Genomic DNA, 18,924 nt, shown 5'->3' with positions numbered 1-18,924 from the left:
TGAAAGCAACAAAATATGACACTCAACATAAAATTCAAAATGTCTGGCATCCAATCAAAAATTACCAGGCATGCAAAAAGCAGGACAATATGATCCTTAGCTAAGAGAAAGTCAATCACGTATATTTTAGAATCAGCAGACAAAATATTAAAACAGCTATTGTAAATATATTCCATATTTTCAAGAAGGTAGATGAAAACGTGAACATGATGAGAAATGAAAAGAAATTGAAGGTATAAGAAAGATCTAAATGGAACTTCTAGCAATGAAAATACAATCTCTGAAATGAAAAATACAGTGGATATAATTAACATCAGATTAGATACTAACAGAAAAAAAGATCATTGCACTTAAAGATGTAGCAATAGAAACTATCCACAGAGATACAGAAGAATGAAAAAAAATGAATACAGCGTCAATGACCTGAGGAAGTATATCAAGCAAACTAATACATGTGTATTGGAGTCACAAAAGAAAGGGTAGGCTGCAAATGGAAAAAAAAATTTTTTGGAGAAATATTTTCCCAAGTTTAATGAAACTTATAAATCCACAGATGCAAGAAATTCAACACACTTCAAATCAAGAAACATGAAAAAAACAACTCCACTTTGGTAGGCAGCATCATGGTCCCCCAGTGATATCCATGTCTTAATCCTTGGAAGCTATGAATATGTTACCTCATATCACGTTGCAAGTTAAGGATCTTGAGATGGGAAGATTATCCTAAACTATCTGAGAGGGCGCAATATAATAATGAGTCTTTATAAGAGCAAGGCAAGAGAGTGAGAGAGAAGAAGATGTGACGATGGAAGCAGAGGTTGGAGAGATGCAAGGAACAGGCCAGAAGCCAAGGAATGCAGGCAGCCTCTAGAAGATGAAAAAGGCAAGAAATGATACTCCCCAAGAGTCCCCAGAGGAAGGCAGCCCTGCCACTACCTTGACTTTAGCTCAATAGGACCTATTTTTGAACTTCTGACATCTAGAACTGTAAGATGATAAATGCATATTGTTTTAAGCCGTTAAATTTGTCATAATTTGTTACTGCGGCAACAGGAATCCAATATGAACACCAAAGGACATCACGGTAAAATTGCCGAAAATAAGCGATAAAAAGAAAAATCTTAAAAGCAGTCAGAAAAAAGAATGAAACACATTGCATATTGAGGATCAAATCTTTTGCATCCCGAGGGGAAAATGCACATTATATATAGAGGAAGAGACTCATTCTGAACGCCATGGACTTAATATTGGAGTTCACTCACTATGCCTTCAATATATGTTTTGGCTCTCATTTTTATACAGTTTGGAGTGTCGTCCTTTTATGAGTAATAATAATAGCTCCTTTTTGTGTGTGTGTGTGTGAGGAAGATTGTCCCTGAGCTAAAGCTATGCCAACCTTCCTCTACTTTATATGTGGGACGCTGCCACAGTGTGGCTTAATGAGCAGTGCATAGGTCTGCGCCCAGGATTCAAACCTGTGAACCCCAGGCTGCCCAAGCAGAGCGTGGCAACTTAACCACTATGCCACCGGGCCAGCCCCAATAGTTCCCTTTTTAATGAGCCTCTTCTAGAATCCAGGCTTTTGGGCATATTATCACTATTTCCAACCCCACCCCTCAAACTAACCAGTGAGGTTTTGAACCCAAAGGTAGATGGTTAGTAAATGGATGAGGCAGGATTCCAATCCAGATCCTCTTGAAAGGATCTGCTTATTTCACCATGAGCACTTCTCTTTCCTTGGAGAGAACCCACACATCTTCAAAGCCTTAGTTAATTCCCGTCTCTTCAGTGAAATGTCTTCCTCGACAGCCCTAAATACAATAATCCTTACTGTCATTGGGCTGCAGTAGCTCATCTGTAGAGATATGCTTCCCTCACTCCCCTCTATGAACCATACTCCTGATATTCAAGCCCTGGGAAGCCCTCATCTGGGCTGACTCTAACTCACTTTTTGAGCAATAGAATGCAATGGAAATGGAACAGCATAACTTCCAAGGTTAGGTAACAAGAAACTTAGGAGCTTCTTCCTGGGTCTCTGAAATGACTCCCTGTTGGAACTCTTGCTCTGGGAAAAGCGAGCTGTCATATAAAAAATCTTACTACCCTGAGACTGCCATACCGTTTTGTAGAGAAGCCAGCCAAATGAAGGGGACACATGGAGAAAGAGGCAAATGTCTGCCAGCCCCTAACGGTTCCAACCATCCCACTCCCAATTTAGGCAGAAGAAAATGATGTCAGGTGGAAATCTGAATTAGAGAAATGAAGAGCAGTAGAAATGGTCAATGTGTGCAAAAATTTTTTAAAAAATTATTTTTTCTCATTTAAAATATTTATAAAAAAAGATAATTGACATCAAGCAAAAATAATAGCAGTGTGTTATGGAGGTTATAATACGTGTATAAGTAAAATTTATGACAATATGACAACAATAGCACAGAGTAAGAGAGGAGAGAAATGGAAGTATCCTATAGCATAGTTCTTAAAAGATATTTTAAAGCAGTATAATATTATTTAAAGATATAATGTGACAAGTTGAAGATACATATTGTAAACCCTAGAGCAGGAGTTAGCAAGCTACAGCCTGAGTGCCAAGTTTGGCCTGCCATCTGTTTTGTAAATAAAGTTTTATTGGAACACAGCCAAGCCCATTTGTTTTCATATCTGTATGGCCTACAAAGTCCAAAATATTTACCCTTAGGACCTTTAGAGAAAAACTTGTCAACCTTGCCTTAGAACAACCACTAAAAAGAGAAGACAAAGAAGTATAGCTAATAAGTCAGTAATGGAGATAAAACAGAAACATAAAAAATTCAATTAATCCAAAGGGGAACAGAAAAAGAGGAATAAAGTAGCAATCTCTCTGCTTCGTCCCATACAACTGGCCATGCTAACCTTGATTTTCCTTCTCTCCTTTGGACTGCTCCTTCTTAGTCTTCTTCCCAGATTTCTCTTCCTCTGCTGCTCCCTTGAATGCTGGCCTCCTGTCTACCTCACTAGCTTGTCTGCCACTTGCCACATGCATCCTCCTCTACAGATAAGCAGAACCATCTACAGTTCTAGATACACTGTTTCCTGCATCTGAGTCTCTGCCCATGATGTTCTACGTGGACCTCCTCACTCCTTCCATCCCCCAGGCCCTACCCCTGCCTCTGCCCTGTGCCCTTGCTAACTCTGGGTAACTCTAGTTCAAGTTTGAGGATTCAACTTAGACATGATCTCATCCACCCCATAAGTCTTCCCTCACCCCGCCCTACCCGAGCCCAAGCTTCTTCCTGCTATTAAGGCACTTGCTGCACTGAATTGTAATTATGTATTTACTCGTTTTTCATCTCCACGATACTCTTGGATCCTTGAAGTCAGGAATAATGTCTTACTTGACATTTTTTTTAAATCTCTGATACCTATACAGAGCGGTGTTGAATAAATATTTCTTAAATAAATAAATGAAAAGTTAAATGAATATCTACTTATAAAATGAGAGTATTATAAAATAATAGGAGCTAACACTTATTTAATGATACTTATATGTCAGGCACTGTCCAGTGTGCTTTACGTGCAGTAACTTATGTAACTTTTACAGGAAGTTTAATATGTATTATTATTATCCTCATTAGCTGATAGGGTAAGCAAGTTTCCTAAGGTGGCAAAGGAATAACCAGAATTCAAACCTAGGTATTCTGATCCCACAGCCTGAGATCCAGAATGTTAGCGTTGAAAGAACCTTAGAGACTGTGGGTTCTAACCCCCTCACTTTACAGACGAAGAAGCTGAGCTTCACAGAGCTGATGCATCTCGACCTTCAAAAAGGATAACTAAATATTCAGAAACATTTATAAATTCTTTGTCTTATTTATTTTATCAACTTAGTATCTTTAGGCTATAAACACCTCCAGAAAGTGGCACCGTGGGAATACAACTGGGTTATAGGGCAGCAGCAGACACAGAAAGCTGCTTCTAGCCACCACTGTCTTAATGAAAGAATGGAACGTGGAGAACTTAGAAATGTTTGTACTTAAAATTGAAAATGAAGAAAGATAACAGAGGACAGAAATACAACTTTGTTATCTATAAATAAGCACTCACAAATAACACTGTATGAAACTTATTTGTACCTGTGTTTATGAAAATGTAATATCCTAAGTGTCTATTGCTGAAGTTATTTTTCCGTTAATATAAAAATAGCGTGATAAGAAACGAAGTCCTGCATTCCTACCCATTCCACAGTTGGTAGGTCTTATTTTATCAGCTTTGAAAATAAATAAGATGGACTCTGAGACTGACTGTTTGTACCACCTCCTAAGTAGGATTTAAAATTTTCATACCATGTGTTGGAAATAGCTATATTTTTTAATTTCTAGTGAAGGGTTTTCTTTAATCTCAAGTATTTACCTGTATCTGTAAGCAGATATTAATAGCGGAATAATCCTATATAATAACTCTAATAGTGAGACTGGCAATACCAGTTGCAAAGGACAGGTGGAATATATTCTGCATTCCCAGTGCCCTAACATAAACAGATTATTAAAATAGTTACAACTGAGACCTAAGAATTCAGTGCAGACAAAGCAAACAGGCAGAGAATTTCTTAAGAGTAACCTCATATTCACGGGGTACAAAGTCTGGCAGTTTTAGGTTAAATTTTTGCCTAGTGAACTTGTAATAAAAAAAATTCCCCAGATTCCCAAAGGTTAGACCACCTAGATGGGTTCAAATACTGAATGTTAAATTAGAAACATGATTTTGATCATGCTGAAAAAGGGATATAGTTTTTTATTATTCATTTTTAGTTTATTATTCAGTCTAATTATCCATTGAGGCACTTTTCTAGATTTAAAGAAAATATCCCTGGTGACAATCACATATTAAATAAAAATTACATACTAAAGCGCATTTGAATCTTTCACCTACTTTTATTAGAAGGCAAAAAAAATTTTTTTAGAATGAATAGATATTTCCCATCAATGAGTATAGTTTCCAACTTTTCAAACTCCGAGGACTTTTCATCCTCAAAGACCCACTTCTAGATTAAATATCAATCTCTCTCCTTAAGGAGATGGGTGGTGGGTGCTTTCTTTTGATGAGGCAATAACTGCATCCTCTACTAAATAAACCCAGTGGCTGAGGTATTTATAGGAAATAAACTCAAGGCTGAAAAGCTAGCAGGTTTTTTAGCCTGGGATATGATGGTAATTGAGTATTTCTAGGAGTACACCCTCGGGTTAATTCTATTATACTGAACTGGCGTCTCTCTCCAGCTTCCATTTTTTCTCAAGATCTTCTTTGCTGACTCTCTCCACATTTAGAAGGTAGCCCTAAAAATTCTGTAATAAATGTCTCATTTTCTCTATAACAAATGCTTTAGCTCTAAACTGCCAGTCCTTAGCCCTCCTGCAAATTCACAAACTACAAAGTCATCACACAGCATTCAAAATTTAAAAGGAAAGGGCTTGGGCCTCCTCTTCCTCCGCTACAAGCAGTATAGGGAAAACGTTTATTAGAACCCACGACTTAGAAACAATTAAAAGTTATAGTCATGTGATAAGGAAACAAAGAATTTTAAAACAGCCCTCAGCTCTGTCCTTTGGGGAAATTGTGATTTGACTCTTTACTACCTTAGCTTATTTTAGTTCTAAAATCTGGTTTGTAACCTACATTAAGAAAATGGGATCTCTGTAAATAAAATGGTGTCTCTTCTTGCTTATTGCTACGTCATGAAAAAAGTAGCTGAAAAGATTTTCATCAAATTCATAGGGTGTGTTTGAGACAGTCTGATGTAACCAAAAAGAACAAATATGTGGTTACAAAGGCGCACACACAATTCATTTTGGAAAGTCATTAGGATGACACTTCAAAGAGACAGGGCAGTGTCCTCCAGAACAACTGCTGGCTTTCAGGTTTGGGGGGGTGACGCAATCACATTACACATATGTGTGTCTCCAGCATGAGTAAAAGCAGCGATTATTTATGTGATGATGGTCAGCGATGGTTCAGAGCAATGCTGGGTTGGCTTGGTTGATGCTGCAAGTATTTTTAATATGTGAATCTATAATGAATTCTAGTATGTTCTTGGAAATGGATCTCATTTTAGTTTCTTTTTTATATTATGAGGGATCCTTAAAATGGAAATTTAAAGGGTGAAAGCTAATTTATTTTGTGATACAATTTCACTGAAGCAGAAATCCATTTATTTATGATATAAACTGTTCTGGCAAAATAAGGAAATTTTCCGGTTATTAATTGTTTTGAATACAGTCATATCTCATGGCAGATGCTGTCAATGTCCCTCTCATATCCTGCAGGCCCAACCCAAAGATCACCTGTAACTTCAGTGGTGGTTCCAATACACGAGGACTTCCTTCTTAAACACTTGCATCTCCTGCTCAGCCTGAGTATGCCGTAGGCCTGGAATGCCAGGTAACTAATCTCCTTAGGAACAACGGTCAATCAATGAGGGATGAGAATTGGGAGACAAATGTGCCAGCTTCCTTGCCCCTTGGTGGGTCAGTTCTGAGCCACGTTCTACACAGTCTCTCAGAGTTCCCGGGGGACTGTGCCCACACAATAATGTATTAGCACACCTTATTATCAGGTCTCCTCCTTTCTCTGCCTTACCTCCTCACATTGTGACTCCCGAGGTCACCTCCCAGACAAACTCACCACATACATCCAAGACCTTGTCTCAAGTCTGCTTTGCGGGGAATCCAAACTAAGATAAATTTAAAGCATTGGCAATTTCTTATCTTGGTAGTACTTTTTTTTTTTTACATCTAGTTAGAAGGTTAAATTCATGAACTTTTGCATCAAGCAAGCCTAGATTTACATCCTGGCTTCCCCTCTAATTAGCTGTGTAATTTGGGGCAAGTGACTTAACCTCTCTGAGTTTTAGTCTTTTACATCTATAAAGTGAGGATAACAACAGCACCTACTTTAAGGTGTGATGTCTTGTGTCTATTAAATTAGGTAACACACTTAGCACAGTGTAATACATATAGTGCCTAATATATATAATACAGTGTAATACAGTGCCTAATACATATAATAAATACTCAGTAAGAGTTAGCAGTGGTTTCTTGGTTTAATAGCTTCTTGTTTTGTTCCAAAAGATTTTTAACGAAACTATGTTCATTTAAAGTAATAAGGCTTCAAATGGGCTCATAGGAACATAAATGGTTACTCACTGAGAACAATAAAGCAAGGAGGATGGAGAAATCTTTCTTGCCAGCAGCCTACATTCTTATATCCCTGTCATTCACTGTCTCAATGGTGAAAAAAAATGGAAGTTCTCCCTATCTTCATCTATATCTAGGCAGGGTTTAATGCACACCGTTTCCGTGAAGCTTTCCCCAGTGAGTCTAGCTAAGCAAATGTTCCTTTCTTTTAATGATAGATAGCATTTACTATCTGCACTATTTGTTTTAACGCTTAACCGTATGCAAAAGCTTTGTGATGGTTAATTTTATGTGTTAACTTGACTAGACCAATACCCAGACAGTTGGCCATAAGTTCTAGATGTTTCTGTGAAAGTATTTTTTGGTTGAGATCAATATTTGAATCAGTAGAGTTTGAGTAAAGCAGATTACTCTCTATAATGTGGGTGGGCCTATCCAATCAGTTGAAGGCCTTAATAGAAAAAATCTGACCTCCCCTGAAGGAGGGTGGATTCTGCCAGCAGACTGCCTTTGGACTTGAACTGCAGCATCAACTCTTCCTTGGGTCTCCAGCCTGCCAGCCTCCTCTGCAGATTTTGGATTTGCCAATCTCCAGAATCCCATGAGTCAATTCCTTAAAATAAATCTCTCTCTCTTCAAATATATATAATCTCATATTGGCTCTATTTCTCCAGGGAACCCTGACTAATACAATCTTCACAAAGTTTTATGCACATTCAAAATTTAGTGTTTTAGGAAATGGAATGATAGAAATAATCTGGATGGCATTTCAGAACATATTTATTAATATTTAATAATTTAATCTGTGAAATTAATTTTAATTAAATTTAGTAAAATATAAATACTTAAGACAATTATATTACATAGTAATATAGAAATTACTTTTTCTTCAGACTTTTTAATGAAAGTAAACATTTCAGGATCGGGAAGGAAAATTATGTCAGCAAGAAAAGCAAAGTTTATTATTTAATCCTGGAAACATGAAACCTCTAGATATTTATTAAACAAAAAATAAAATGAATTAAAGAAATCACAACCCTGGATGTCTAGGGTGATCAAGGACACTTACAGAATCAGCACAGGAAGGACTCTTACGAATGCTCTATCCTTCTCACTGTAAGGTATAAATGAGAAACTTAGGCCTAAAAACGTCACGTAGCTAGTAATCGGCAGTGCTTGAATTAGAGCTCAGGCTTCAGTGTTCTTTACACCTGAGCCTAACACCTCCCTATAGAGCAGGCGGCGCTCAAGGACCTGCTAGAGGCAGTGTGGAGCCCCTACTCTCACCACGGTCGTCCACAGCGGAGCTCAGCATGTTCTTTCAGCAGCACCACCACCTGCCAAAACTGGAGATACACTGCCACTCAACACTCTCAAGCCCCTGCCCCAAAGTTCCCGAACCTCCTGTTCCTCTGGATTCTTCATGGCAAACAACAGCTACTGTTTCTGTCTAATTTAGCTAAAAGCAAAATGAATTTGATGTAAGGTTATCCGATAGCCCACTGAGCTGGTAGGGCAACTGGAATCTAGGCTCAAAAATGGACAGGAACCAACAAGGTCAAGCTACGGTCAAAATCACATCACAGTAACAGTCTGCTGCCATTGGACACTCATGCCACCCTGCCAGACTCTGCATTCCTGGGCACTGGCTGCCACAAAGCAACCATCTCAAGCTGTCCCCTGACCCTCACCTCACATAGGAACATCCAATTGACCAAGACTGAGTCATATCCACCTCACCCTTCCTCTCCCCAAGCGCACGAGGAAATACTTGCCACTCTTCAGATTCAATCATGGGATGCAGGGCCTTCTTCTTTCTTTCTTTTTAGTTATTTTTATGGGAACTTTTTGCTACTACATATATTTTTAAATTATTTTATTGAAGCCACATTGGTTTATAACTGTGTGGATTTCAGGTGTACATTATTATATATCAGTTTCTGTATAGACTGCATTGTGTTCATCACTAATAGTCCAGGTTTATTCATCACCATACACATGTGCCCCTTTACCCTTTTCACCCTCCCCCTGGCCCCTTCCCCTACGGTGACCACCAGTCTGTTCACCTTATCTATGTGTTTATCTTCCACATATAAGTGAATCATACAGTATTTTGTCTTTCTCTTTCTGACATTTCTGTAGCATAATAACCTCAAGGTCCATCTATGCTGTCGCAAATGGCACGATTTTGTCTTTTTTATGGCTGAGTAGTATTCCATGATTTTGTGTGTGTGTGTGTGTGTGTGTGTGTGTGTGTGTACACCACATTCTCTTTATCCATTCATCCCTTGATGGGCACTTAGGTTGCTTACAAGTCTTGGCTATTGTGAATAATGCTACGATGAACATAGAGGTGTATATCTCTTTTGAATTAGTGATGTCATGTTCTTTGGATAAATACCCAGAAGTAGAATAGCTAGATCATATGGTATTTCTATTTTTAATTTCTTGAGAAATCTCTATACTCTTTTCCATAGTGGCTGCACCAGTTTGCATTCCACCAGCGGTGTATGAGGGTTCTCTTTTCCCCACATCCTCTCCAACACTTGTTGCTCCTTGTCTTGTTAATTACAGCCATTCTGAAGAGTATGAGGTGATATCTCATTGCAGTTTTGATTTGCATTTCCCTAATAATTAGTGTTGTTGAAAATCTTTCCATGTGCCTGTTGGCCATTTGTATATTTTCTTTGGAAAAATGTCTGTTCATATCCTCTGCCCATTTTTTGATTGGGTTGTTCATTTTTTTGTCATGGAGTTGCATGAGTTCTTTATATATTTTGGAAATTAACGTCCTGTAAGATATACGATTTGGGAATATTTTCTCCCAGTTGGTAGGTTGTCTTTTCATTTGTTGATGGTTTCCTTAACTGTCAGAAGCTTTGGGGGGAACTTTTTACTAGTGTATTCTGACAAAATCACTGTCTTTGATAGAAATTAGGAGTAAAATTAAAAGTACATTCAATTTTCATGGAGTGGAAGATTGAACTGAGCATATAATGATGGAGTGCTAAATTTATTCTAGTCGTGCTAAAGCCTTAATATGTTTACTGTGGGAACCTCTTTATAGATTTTTTTCCCAATTATACAACCCACAGTGGTAGGTTAACAAGGTCACAAACTGTCACTTTGATAGGATTGTATGAGAGGAACAAATTATATTTAAAACTGTATTTAAAAAATAAACTGTAAAAGTTCTGAAATTTCACAAGGACATTACAAAGCTACTGAGCTGTCTTGTACTCTGTTATCCAAATGTTTGGTATGTATTTATTTATTCTCTCCAAAGTGATTGTAAATTCCTTGAGAGCATAAGGGAGGCTGCAGCTTGTAAAATTTTTTTAGCCCCCACAGACTTCCAGTATCCTGTGAATAACAGCCAGTTAGTGAATGAATTGCTGGCTGACTGACTGACTAAACTAATATATACATACGTTATGCATTGCTTTTCCAGTATTGCATTTATTCTAATCTGGAATCACTTCTTGCTCATCCTCATACTGAGAACTATTGGCATGAGGTGGAGCCTGTGGCTATAGAGCATGTTGTGGGTTTTCCTGAGGTTGGGGTTCCATGTTGTTTGGCTACACCAAATATTAGTTCCATTGCCTCAGCCAGACTCACATTTCATGAATTCCTGCTTAGTCATGAGAGCTAGAACAAATTCACGCTCCAGGAGAGTGGCCTGGAAAGCCTCTGGAGATGGACTGAGATTCAAATCCCGGGTCCTGCAGAAACAAGCCCCACAACCTTGGTTGGGCAAGTTCTTTACCTGCTGAGGATTAGTTTCCTCAGTTGTACTTGGGGATCATAATGGTGCCTATTCCTCAGAGGATCATCCTAAGGATTAAATGAAGAAACAATGTCTGGCACTCCAAGAATGTTAATCATCGTTATTACTTCTGCCTGTGGGTGGTGTAGGTGGTGAGAATACTGCACCTATGAGTGAACTCACAGCTTCCATCCTTGGGGGCTCAGTCAATCTTGCTCTGAATTGTAGGCCACACCTCTTCTTGTGCTGTTCTGAGGGCAAAAGCAGAGCAGGGCGGAGATTCTGGTGAGAGACATGAACCTATAAGCCCGGTTCTACTTTTAGGTTTTAAGATAGAGCAATGAAGGTATTTCTAAAACATTTCTATGTATCACAGAGATAGGACAGCAAATGGGAATGTGGGGGCATTCTTTATTATTAAAATGTTATTAAAAAAACAAAAAAAGTTACGTGATTAACATTTTTAAGAATTTTAAATCTATCCTTGATGACATAATTGAGCTATTAATGCCATTTTATGTTTCAGCCAGTGTGGGATGGGTTTTTCCCTTACTTTTTATGCAAAGATGTATACAATCAACTGAGAACATCACTAATTTTACTTCTTAGAATTTATTGTATTCTCACAGATGCTCAAAGATATATATATTTGTAGACTGACATTTATTGGCACATTGTTTGTAATGGCAAAACGCTGTAAGCAGACTGCATATCACCCACGCCCACACACATTTGGAGACTGGTTAAATAATTTATAGTGGATGCATACTGTGGATTTGTGTTGTTTATGGTCAGTTAGCACTCAGCATCCATTTCTACACCTTTCTATGTTCTTTCCCATAGGAAGAAACTACTTTTCTCAAACTCTCTTGTGGCTAAGGTTCTGGATGAACGTTTGCTTCCACCAATGAGAAGCACATGTGTGAGATTTGGAAGTTGGAAGTGAGATGAAGGCCTCCTTCTTCCAAATGAGCTGCCGGCTCATCGGTGTTTGCAGCCAGGCTCAGCATTTCAGTGTCGAGTAATCAATCAGCTTTGCCATCATCTATAGGCAGTGACCAAGATGCAGCAGTCATTGTGCAGTCACCAATTTTGGGGGGAACTGAGGCAACTGTGGGACTCAAGCAGTGGAAACAGCAGCAATTTTCTGGCCTCTGGATTGTAGTTGTGTGCCTTGAAATCAATATCTAGCAGTGGGCCACTGTCTTCTGCTGCTGGAACCCAACCTACAATTTTGTAAGTACCTAATTTCCTGCTTTCAATCCCTTTCTATCTGAAATACCTAGAGTGGTTTCTATTTCCTGCACTGAATCTTGACAGATAAAAATACTATATGGACGTCAAGAAGAATTAAGATCTATATGAGCTATAGAACAATATTCAGTTATGGCTTTAAAGTTAAAAAATAAAGTAGAGAATAGAATGTAAAGTATACTTTCATTTGTGAAAGAATAAAATATGTGTGTATGTTTAATAATATTCATACACGTATATGCTTATTTATGCATAGAAAGAGTCAATAAGATTATATAAGGAAATGAAATCAGTATTTGCTTCTTGGAAAACAGAAATGGAGTCTGGGATGGGAGAGAGATTTACATTTCACTTATCCACCCCTTAAACTGTTGTGTGTTTTTTTTACTATGCTCATGAAATACATTTTTTTCAATTAAAAAATTTTAAATTATAAGAAAATGGTAAGCTTCTGTGACAATTTGCAAACAGAGAAAATATCTATTTACCCATCAACCTAATTATAATTTGTGTTTTTACATATTCCCTCTAAATTGTTTTTGATTACATTATTACAGTGAGATGTACACATACAACTTATAGTCGTTTTGTTTCGTTTTGTTTTGTTTCGCTTAATTAACATTAGAAAGTACCTATCGTGTGCCAGGCACTGTGATTATAAATATTCTTGAATCATATTTGATTGAAACTAAGATGTTGTTGATTGTAAGATGCATCAATATCTTATGTATTATTAAGAAAGAACTTTAAAAAAAACTGCCCACTAGACGCTAACACAAACAATACATAGGCTTTTTTCCTCAATTGAATCACTTATCTGTGGAAGTTAAACAACTTCTATCTAAAGTCAACAGGACATTCTGACACACTGATGCTTGACACTTTAATGATGGTTCGACAAAAGGCATGAATTGGTCATAATAGCCTCTCATTATTTTGGAATTTCTTTCATCTATTTCAAGGAATTTCATGTTCTCTTGCCTTCAGTGGCACTGGCTAGTGTATGATAGGCTCATATGTCAGTCACAAAATGTAACACACCTTCCTCTTCAAGTTGCTTTGCATGAATTTGGAATTGCAGTTTTCCTCTCAGGGACAAATATCTGCTTTACTCATATCAAATTTAAGCCCTCTGCTCTACTTCTGTGCCTTTGTACATACACAGTAACTTTTAATTCCATGCAGAATCATAATGTAATTTTAAGGCATTTTAAATGGCAATTAAATTCAAATTGTGTAGTACCATAATGAGTATAATTCAATTCATGTGACAACCACATGAAGAGCGATGGCCAAGTTTAAATGCGTAGGCAACGGCAACTCTGATTGTAAGACACCATTAATTGTAAGTCACAGCCCAATATCAGAGATGTTAAAATGTGAAAAAATGTTCTTAGAATAGATAAAATATAATATTATCAATTTGATCCTCAAAAAAACTGTAAGTCAATTCTATTATTCCTCAGATGAGAAAACTGAGAAACAAAGAGATTATCAAGGTGCTTAGTTATTAAGAAGCAGTTCTTTTTAAAATGCCGTCAATCTGGTTCCAACGCCCACAATTTTAACCATTAAGCTGTGCTGCCTCCTTGTTGTTCTAAGACTTTTCCTTTATTACCACATAATACTCATAATTATGGCTGCTTAATAGTCCATTTAAAGGACAAACTAGAATTTAATGAACCATTAACACATATTAGATAATTAGATTGCTTCCAATTTTTCCATGATAAATAATGCAATTAATATATCAATGCATTTGGCTTTTCACAACCCAAAGGGATATATTTTATTTTTTAATACAAAGATACTACTTACTCTAGAAATTTTGGAAAATACAGAAATTATAAAGAAGCAAACAAAAAGTTTACTATAATCTCATCACCTAGGGGCAGTCATCGCCAACATGATGGTGAGGTTTTTTTTCAATTTTTTCCATACAGTTTTTCATATAGTTGAGCTTATGATGGAAATACCTTTCTGTGTTTTACTTTATTCTCTTAGAGTGTTGTGTTAGTTTCCTGTGGCTGTCATAACAAATTGCCACATACTTTGTGGCCCAAAACAGCAGAAATTTATTCTTTCACAATTCTGGAGGCCAGAAATCAAAAATCAAGATGTGGACAGGGCCACTGTACTCCCTCATTTACGACTGACCAAAACATGTTGTTTTTATGTTCTAAGATTACAATTGTAAATGAAGAGAGTAATAACCAGTTGTGAATATTGGCATCTCATTGCATTCTCTTCAGAAGCTGGGCATACTCAAATCAAGAGAGACTAATTCTCTGCTTGGCCAGTAATCAACTCTTTTCTTGTTGCTTTAAAAATGGGTTGCAGGGATGGCAAATGAGGACGTGACTCTTCATCAAGTGACAAGTCCTGTGCTCTGTCTGTACCACTCTCATAAACAAGGCTAGACATGTTTGCTTCAGGTCTGTGTTCAAAACACAGCAAAGTAGGATTGAGATATTTCCAACTTCTTGGTGAATATCTCACTAATTATGTTGCTTTATGAAGAGACTGATGATTCAACTGTGTTAGGTTTATAAACACCACTGTTCTCTGTATTCAGGTGGTTAATTTGAATGTAGAACTACCATTTATTCCAAGCTAGAGAACAGATTTGCTGGAGAGGCAGTGCTGTGTGGAAAGAGGAAATATGAACTCACACTGATCTGGATTCAAACGCTGGATCTGGCTGCTTTATTTTCTGTAACATTGGGTAATTTAACCTACTTTTGAGATTGTCTTCTGTTGTAAAATGAAGATTGCAAAGATTATTTTAGACAGTTGTTGTGAAGATTAGAGATAGTGTATGTAAAAAATATTGTGCAGCCAAATTAATCTATACAGCAGATTATCCTTACAGAGAATAAGGCAGTGGAATGGCCAGCTAAGGACCTTGTTCATTACTTTAAGGCCCTTAAACTTCACTAGTGGTGCCGTGTGCTGCCTTAATACTAAGGTTACTTGTTTTGCATCAACAATGCCAACCAGTTAAATCGTTGGTGAAAGATTTCCCTAGGGAGTTGTATATTCTGCTTCTCCCCCTTATCAAAGCAGGACTTCCTGGAGTGAGATACTATCATGGAGTCTACATTTAAGGGTAGATTTATACTTTAATAACTCAAACGAATGATTCACTATTCACAGCACATTGAAGAATTAGGTTGACACTGATGTTACGGCCTTTCAAATAAAGTAAATAAAATGATGAAAGATAAATTGATGTTTCTGAAGTAGCACAGCTTAATGAAGTGTAAAGCAGACCAACTCATGAGGCTTTAGCCCTAATAATTTTGGCACCAGAGTGATCTTAAAATGACTTACCGATAATGAAACATCAATGAAGACGTGGTATTCTCTTTCATATTGTAAAATTAAATTGTAATTCTTTTATATTGAAGGTCTTTGTGATATATTTAAGTTATATGTTGCTTTAAATTTACAAAATTCTGTGATATTTATAAAAATCTAACAGCTCTTTGGGGGATTAAACCAAAAAACCCTTTGGCAAGAAGTCCCTAAGGTCTGCTGCCCAACCAACCCTTTGGCAAGGGACTGACTTTGACAGCAGCTGAGGGGTCATGGACCATAGGCTTCTTAAGGAACTGCGGGGACAGGAGCTCCAAATGCTTCAGTTCACTAGCCCAGGGCTGTGAGTTCTTTGAGAGCAGAAATGTTATCTTACATGTATTTGTTCCTTATACAGCCTGGAACATAGCATAAGGTGGCTGGAACAGAGCCAGTGCTCAATAAATGGTTGTTGAATGAATAGCCTATCTAGTGAGGCAGTGTTTTCCATTGCGGGGCAGCATCATTGTTTAGGAAGTTCTTCATATATGGAATCTACTAAAGTAGATATTTTAAAGTATTTGAATTTCTGTCCTATTCCCCTAGCATTCTCCATATGTGATATTGGTTCATTAGACAGAAAAGGGATGCATATTAAACTTATAATTAACCTTTTCTCTTGACATGTAATTAGCTAAGATTTATGAGATGCTAAAGGCTGCAATGTCTGAGGAAGGGAACATAAATTCGGGTATTTTTGTTTCACTGTGCTTGGAATAAAACAATCATTTATTTTCATTGAGATGTTATGTATATGATATATTTTTATTTTAAAGTGGCTAATGATCTTCTAAACAACTCAGATGTATTATTCTAGTCCAATCCCAGAATAGAGATCTGATGTTAACCTTTCTCCACAAAATTGAGGAGCAAGTCAGGTCAAGACCATGAAAAACATTACAAACTGTGAATTCACTTTTCATCTTCATTTTGTTAAGATAATTTTATTATTGTGCTACCATAATTCAAAATTATATTGCCAATAAAGTAACATTTTAGATGAACCAAATGAATCTTAAAGAAAAAATTTATTAAAACATATGAAACTAGAACTTATCACTATTTGCACTTTTACAATATGTTGCAAACTTTTACCAAATAATAGTTATTTTGCATAAGATGGAATTAATTTTTAAGTTTTATTCTCCTTTATTTAGGAAGAAATATCTTTTCTCCTAAATTTAATAGACTACCTTCAAGAGAAAGAAACAGCTATAGGATAGAAACAGATTACAAAGTATCTAATTTTTCACTTATTTGGAAAAAAATCAAATTGACTTGCCAAATGAAATATGAGAGATTTTTAACATTTGCAATCTTTCTCCTAAACTTAAAAATGGCTCACATTCTCTATGTTTTCAAGAACATAGACATCCAAACTCACCCTGAACTGTCTTTTACCTTATAGTTCTTGGGCTTCTAAATCTTGTGAAGAACTCTCTAACATCACTGAGATAAGGTATTTTCTTCATGTACTATACTTTATCATGCCCTCCGATTATGGAGACTAAAATGAGTAGCCAGAACTCCTGTTCATAGCATCACTATTCCTCATCCATACTATGGTAAATCACTCTTCTTATTTTTTAAATTCACTTTATAAAGTTTAAAGCATAAATGAGATATTTGTTCCTTACTTAGCAATCTTCCTTGGCTCCCTATTTATTTCAGTTCTCAAATAGGAGCTTCATCTGTAATTATAATCATTATTATTAGTATTATTAGTCTTTCATAAATACGACTTACATTCTGCTGATCCTCTTCTCTTCCTGCTAGTTAGATATATGTGATCTTTCACCAACAGGCTTTTATTATAGTCTTCACAGCCCTTCTACCCTATATTTACTTCTCCCAATCATTTGAGTAACATTTATCGTGCTCCATAATGTAATGATTGTTATTAAACTGTTATTACTGTGACTTTTATAGTAAAGACTTTTTTAAGAAACACACTTTAAAAGGATAAAATATGTGAGTTCAAGGAAGTAAAACTGCAATAAAAACAAGAAAGATATATGAAAAGAGAGAAGCAAAGCTGAACTGTGGTCTCTTATCTCTACCCTAAGTCAGAGACAGGCTGGTCTAGGTTCTTCTTGATCTTTGCTTATCGTAGGGAGGGAAAATGGCTTCTAGTTACTTATTCCATTACCTGTTCACCAGCAATCTTGGTATTAGTTTTCACTGTACATTTTTACTACTATCCTCAGAGAATTTTTTTGCTTCCTGTGATAGCAATGGTTTCTCTTTTGAGAGTTGCTGATCTAAGGTTAAAGCTGATTTTTCCCGTAATCGTCTTATAAGTGTTTTATCAAATGGCACCTGTCTGTGCTTAAGTATTAGGTGGCAGAGCTGTTATGAAGGAAAGGCAGGAGAATGGCAGACATTAATATCTTTTTCTGTGTTGCTGGCACAAGGTGACCTGGAAGACAGCACTGTATTAATGTTAATGAGGATAAACAGGCCCTGCAGCAAGACCCAGATCATACAGCCCAAATCACAATGTTTGGTTCGAAGCATACCAGGCTCTGTGGTTGGAATACAGAGATCAATGAGATGCTCTGTCTCCAAGAAGCTTGTCTAGCTTCTTTTTTTCCTATGAGGAGGGGAAAGCCCTGTCAAACTGGGGCATCACTATTGGAATAACAGAGTGGAACTCCTCAGAGAGGGCCAGCTGAGTATATCTCAGGATGAGAAAGGTCAGACTTTGTGTGACATAGACTTTTTAGAAATATGGGACTTCTAGCAATCAATACTATTCATCTCCAATCTTTTACTACTAATCAAATAGCTGCTATGCCACTGCCATCTTTATTTCTTTGCCACTTCAGTCCTTAACCTCTTGAGATGATCCAGCCTGATCACTCCTCTGAAACTGCATCCTGATCGCTTAACCAAAACTCCACTCTAAAAGGACATAATCTCCTGATTGTTAATTTAATGGTATAATGTGACAGAATAGCAAGGTAATTAATAGAATGGGCTTTGGATTCAAGTAGACCTAGGTTAAAATTCTATTCTACTCCTTATTAACTAGCTCTGTGACCTTGAGAAAGCATCTTTAAAATCTCACCTGTGAAATAGGGATAACAAAATCTATCTCATAAGATTATCATAGGAATTAAGTGAGATAAAATATGTAAAGCACCTATCACAGAGCAAGGCATATAGTTTGTGCTCAATAATTTCATGTTGGTTATTTTTTTAAAAGGCTTTTCACAGTCTTTATTTCTCCTGATGTTCCTATAGCACATGAAAAAATGTCACCATCTCATACTTACTAAACATGTCTTCCTTCTTCTTCCAGGCCACAAACCTTAAATAATCCTTATTGTCCATTACCTGGACTTTTGGACTTCTACTCTTTGCTCCATAAGA

The sequence above is a fragment of the Equus przewalskii genome, chromosome 13, assembly GCF_037783145.1.
Source record: "Equus przewalskii isolate Varuska chromosome 13, EquPr2, whole genome shotgun sequence".
In the NCBI taxonomy this organism is placed as follows: domain Eukaryota; kingdom Metazoa; phylum Chordata; class Mammalia; order Perissodactyla; family Equidae; genus Equus; species Equus przewalskii.
The sequence above is the reverse complement of the archived record's forward strand: the minus strand, read 5'-3'. Positions refer to the sequence as shown.